The 6,027-nt window shown below is 37.7% G+C and overlaps 1 non-coding gene across 1 annotated transcript; it reads right to left on the bottom strand.

Moving 5' to 3' along the window:
* Positions 1 to 449: 449 nt before the first annotated feature.
* Positions 450 to 556, bottom strand: LOC137766892 (U6 spliceosomal RNA). Its single transcript, XR_011074420.1, has one exon. It is a non-coding gene; the product is annotated as a U6 spliceosomal RNA (small nuclear RNA).
* Positions 557 to 6,027: the final 5,471 nt, after the last annotated feature.

Below are 6,027 nucleotides of genomic sequence, written 5' to 3'. Positions count from 1 at the left end.
CTGGGAAGATCCCACATGCCACGGAGCAACTAGGCCCGTGAGCCACAATTACTGAGCCTGCGCGTCTGGAGCCTGTGCTCCGCAACAAGAGAGACCGCAATAGTGAGAGGCCCACGCACCGCAATGAAGAGTAGCCCCCACTTGCCACAACTAGAGAAAGCCCTCGCACAGAAACGAAGACCCAACACAGCCATAAATAAATAAATAATTTTTTAAAAATAAATAAATAAATAAATGCAATAGTTTGCATCTACTAACCCCAGACTCCAAGTCCATCCCCCCCACCCCCCTCCCCCTTGGCAACCACAAGTCTGTTCTCTATATCTGTGAGTCTGTTTCTGTTTCGTACATAGGTTCATTTGTGCTGTATTTTAGATTCCACATATAAGTGACATCATATGGTATTTGCTTTTCTCTTATTTCACTTAGTATGATAATCTCTAGTTGCAAAAAATATGGAATGCTTCACAAATTTGCGTGTCATCCTTGGGCAGGGGCCATGCTAATCTTCTCTGTATTGTTCCAATTTTAGTGTATGTGCTGCTGAAACGAGCACTGGACACACTTCTTGAATCTGGGCAGGCTTATGACTCCTTCAACCAAGAGACTACAGTGGACACAATAGTGAGGCTGGGTCATAAAAGGTAATGCAGCATCAGCCTTACACACTAGAACACTCAAGCTTGGAGCCCTGAGCTGCCATGTAAAAGTCTAACTACCCTGAGAACATTAGCTGTAGGGAAGTCAAGCCACATAAAGAAGAGAAGTGCAGTTACTTCTGTTGGCAGTCCCAGGCCCTGAGGCAGCCCAGCCCAAGGGATGAGACCTGAAACCTCAAGGAGGAGAGGTCCACCATCCCTGCTGTGCCCAGTCTGATTCCTGACCCACAAAACCTGTGAACATAATCAAATGGTTGTTTCAAGATGCTGAATTTGGGTCAATTCATTATGCAGCAAAAGTAACTGCAAGAGAGTATGAGGGTCAAAGACATATCAGTATGAATGGGTAGATACATTATCCAAAAATATTCCAGTCATCTGCAGAATGGAAGTTTACAATACTTTGGAATAAAAGTTTTTCCAAAATAATCTGGAGTAATCTTTGCACTTGTTTTCTATTATAGCTTCAGAGCAATGAAACATATAAAGCCCATCCCTTGCTCATGCTTTCTGTTCAAATTGCTTCTTAATTGTGAAAACCTCTATCTTAGTCATAAGACAGAAGGATAAAGTTAGTCAACCTTGCTGTTCGAACCCCCATTTCAAATTTTATCCCATGAATGCAGATGTGAGTAAACTGCATCCTCAAGCTTCCTAATAAGAGAATGGATTAGCATAACTTCTCAGGTGATAATGCTATTTCATGTCTATATGTTTCACAGTTCTAGCAGTAAAAATGCTAATACTGTTGCTGACATTTTAAAAACTAATATGATCCTTATTTTTGTTTGTATTTTAAAGCCACAAAAAATAAACCCCCAACAATGCTCCTGCTTTTTTTTTTTTTGTCCTTAAAACACAGTATATGATAAGGATAATGATAAAGTCCTATAAATATATAAAATGCTCATTAGAATAAGCAAGCTTTGTGTTTCTACCATCCTGGAATCCAGGTTCTCAACTGATGGTAAGGTACAAGATATACAAGTTGAAGAATTACCACCCTGGAATGTAGAATTAAAAAAAAAAATGTAGTGAGGTGGATGGACATAGAATCTGTCATACAGAGTGAAGTAAGTCAGAAAGAGAAAAACAAATACCATGTGCTAACACATATATATGGAATCTAAAAAAGCGGTACTGATGAACCTAGTGGCAGAGCAGGAATAAAGACGCAGACGTAGAGAATGGACTTGAGGGCACAGGGAGGGAAGGGGAAGCTGGAATAAAGTGAGAGAGTAGCACTGACGTATATATACTACCAAATGTAAAATGGATGGCTAGTGGGAAGCAGCCGCATAGCACAAGGAGATCAGCTCGATGCTTTGTGACGACCTAGACGGATGGGATAGAGAGGGTGGGAGGGAGGCTCAACAGGGAAGAGATATGGGGATATATGTATACATATAGCTGATTCACTTTGTTGTACAGCAGAAACTAACACAACACGGTAAAGCATTTATACTCCAATAAAGATGTGAACTGTATAAAAAACAAATAAATAAGATAAAATTCAGAAAAAGAAAGATGTGAAAAAAAATGTAGAACAGTGCTTCTGTGAATTGTTGAATTCAAGGTAGACATATAGTATTAAACAAATATTATGGGAATAATAGAATTTATCATTTTTTCTATTTTTACTATTCAGCTACCAAATGTCATTGAAATGAATAATTCTTTTTATTTTTCCTCCAACTCTATCGAGATATAATTGGCATATAATATTACATAAGTTTAAGGTGCACAATGTGATGATTTGATACAAATATATATTGCTAAATGTTTACCATAATAAGAGTAGTTAACACATCCTTCACCTCACATACAGTAATTACCATTTTTTGTTGTTGTTATTATGTTGAGAACATTTAAGATCTACTCTTACTGGGAAAACTGGATAAGCACATGCAGAAGAATTTGACCCTTATCTTACACCACTCAAAAAAATTAACTCAAAATGGATTAAAGACTTAAACATAAGACCTGAAACCCTAAAACTCCTAGAAGAAAACATAGCTGAAAAGCTCCTTGTCATTGGTCTTGGCAGCAATTTCCTGGATATAACACCAAAGGCACAAGCAACAAAAGCAAAAATCAATAGGTGGGACTACATCAAATTAAAAAGCTTTTGCACAGCAAAAGGAACAACCAACGAAATGAAAAAGCAACCTACAGAATGGAAGAAAATATTTGCAAACCATATATCTGATAAGTGGTTCCAAAGTACTTAAAGAATTCATACTGAATATAGATGCAAAAATCCTCAACAAAATACTAGCAAACAGAATCCAACAACACATTAAAAGGATCATACACCACGATCAAGTGGGATTTATCCCAGGGATGCAAGGATTCTTCAATATACGCAAATCAATCAATGTGATACACCATATTAACAAATTGAAGAATAAAAACCATATGATCATCTCAAAAAAAAAAAAAAAATTCACATACAACTCAGCAAAAACAACAAAAAACCTTATTAAAAAGTAGGCAGAGGAGTTCAATAGAGTTTTCAAAAACAACATACAAATGGTCAACAGGCACATGATAAGGTGCTCCACACCACTAATCATCAGGGAAATGCAAATCAGAACCACAAGATATCACCTCATTCCTGTTAGAATGGCCATAGTTAAAAGACAAGTGATAACAAGTGTTAGCAAAAGGTGTGAAGAAAAGGGAATCCTTTTGCACTGTTGGTGGGAATGCAAACTGGTGCAGCCACTATGGAAAACAGTATGGAGTTTCCTCAAACAAAAAATAGAACTACCATATGATCCAGCAATCCCACTTCTGGATATATATTCAAAGGAACTGAAATCAGGATCTCATCAAGATATCCACACTCCCATGTTTATTGCTGTATTATTTCACAATAGCCAAGATCTGGAAACAACCTAAGCATCCATCAATTGATGAATGGATGAAGAAAATGTGGTGTATATATAATGGAATACTATTCAGACATGAGAAAGAAGGAAATTCTGCTGTTTGAGACAACTTAGATGAAACTTGAGGGCAGTGTGCTAAGTGAAATAAGTCAGACAGAGTAAAACAAATACTGTATGATCTCACTTATATGTGGAATCTAAAAAAGCCAAACTCAGAAAGCAGAGTCACCAGGAGCTAGGGGGTGGGGGAAATGGGAAAGTACTGGTGAAAGGGTACAAACTTCCAGTTAGAAGATTACCAAGTTCTGGGGATTTAATGCACAGCATGGTGACTATAACTAATAATACTGTATTATATTTGAATGTTGCTAAGAGAGTAGATCCTAAATATTCTCACCACAAAAAAAGAAATGGTAATTATGTAACAGGAGGGAGGTGTTAGCTAACTATGGTGGTAATAATTTTGCAATATATGAATGTATCAAATCAGCACATTGCACACCTTATACAGTGTTGTCAATTACATCTCAATAAAGCTGGGGGAATAAAAAAATCTACTCTCTAAGCAACTTTCAAGTATATAATACAGTATTGTTAACTATAGTCACCATCCTGTACATTACATGCCCAGAATGCATTCCTCTTACAACTGTAGTTTGTACCCTATGACTAATAGCTCCACATTTCTTCTACCAGCCCCTGGTAAACACCATTCTACTGTCTGTTTCTGAGTTTGACTTTTTAAGGTTCTACGTGTGAGATCATACAGTATTTGTCCCTCTTTATTTGACTTATTTCACTTAGCATAATGCCCTCAAGCTTCCGATTATTTTTAAATGATGGAATACAGAGCAGTGTATTTTCTTTCATGAAGGGAACTAAGACATAAACCAAACTTCAGGAGTACCTTTGAATGTTTTAGCAAAATACAAAATATGTTTCCAACCAACTTCTGCAAGTTATTGTTAACCAAGCAGAATAAGACAGACACCAAAGAGAGAAATTGATAATAAGGGAGCATACTTCAGTCAGTTGGCAATAGTGTACTTTAATGAGCTCTATTATTCATTTTAAATTAGATGTTAATTCCTTACTATTATACATAATCACTCAGAGACTATGGAATTGGAAATGGCAGCAGAGGTTCTGCCTCCTATAACACTGGGCAAGGGATTCTCTGGGCTTTAGGTTCCCCAAGTGTAAAGCAAGGATAACAAGAACCACCGGCAGGACTGAGCACAGGGGCCAACACGTTGAGAAGCCTACGGGGTGGCATGTAGTCTGCAATCACTGGTATATTATTTTGTTATTTCACAGGTAGAACCCCTGTGATTGTTTCTTCTGGGGCAGCTAAAGCTACAGGTTTATTCTGTGAAAGACACAACTCATCTGAGGCAATGCATCACAGAGGCATGTGCAGGGATTGATCGAAAAGTGATGTGTTTCTTGAGTTTTATAGAACCTACCTACAGCTATGTTGTTATTTTACGTTGAGTTTTGTATAATTTAGAGCATGTCTCTGTTTGTATATATTTTTTCTCCTCTTTCTGATTCTAAACAGCTCACCACACACTCCGTCCTCTCTCCTATCTCTCCCCTCTCTTTTCTTTCCTTCACTACTCTGTCTCTTACACACTCCTACTTTCACTGAACATCTATGGAAAGAAGTAGGAGGCAGCCTTTAGAAGAGGAAATTTTATATCTAACTATATACATACTATATATCTAACTAATCCCCCCCCCAAAACAAAACACCCTTAAAACAAGAAAATAAACTTTAAAAATTCTTCTATTTCCTTTTATGGTCATTTAAGGGAGAGGCATTTAAAGGAGGAAGGAAAGGCTGGCTCAACTATCACAAAAAAAACCAAAAAACAAAAAAACAGAGGCAGTTAAAGAAATAGAGAAAGCAAAGGGGGGGGGGCGGGGAGAAAGAGAACCCAGGAAGAAAACGAAAATCGTCGAAAGTGGAAAAAGACAAGTGAGGTAGGAAGACAAGAAAAGAGGCAATAAAAGCTCAAGCTCAGCGGGTTCTAAAGACAGCCTTAGTCACGCTGGCCAGAGTACTGGCATAGTGAAAGCAGTGGCCTGAATTCCACCCCTCTCAGGCAAATCACAGAAATCTTGGGTCAATTTCATTGCCTGTAAAAGGTAGACAAAACCTTTGCCCCTTATAAGTTTAAATTCTCATTTTATTTCTGATACCTTTTCACGTTGTCTTTAAGCAGCTTACAAAATGATTAACCACGGCTTCAAGTTCTTTAACAGCTTTTTATACCCAGCCTTTCAAAATGCCACCCCTGGATTATTCAAATGGAAACTAAGTTAAAATCACATAAATCTCATCAAGCCGGACTAGGTACTGCTTATTCCAGCCTCCATACACAAAGTCGTCATTTTATGGATGTCACTCTTCCACTTTACGCACTAAGGGCACACATAAAAACGACAAGCGAAAGCCTTCAAATAAACCC

The sequence above is a fragment of the Eschrichtius robustus genome, chromosome 6, assembly GCF_028021215.1.
Source record: "Eschrichtius robustus isolate mEscRob2 chromosome 6, mEscRob2.pri, whole genome shotgun sequence".
Lineage (NCBI taxonomy): Eukaryota > Metazoa > Chordata > Mammalia > Artiodactyla > Eschrichtiidae > Eschrichtius > Eschrichtius robustus.
The sequence above is the reverse complement of the archived record's forward strand: the minus strand, read 5'-3'. Positions and strand labels throughout refer to the sequence as shown.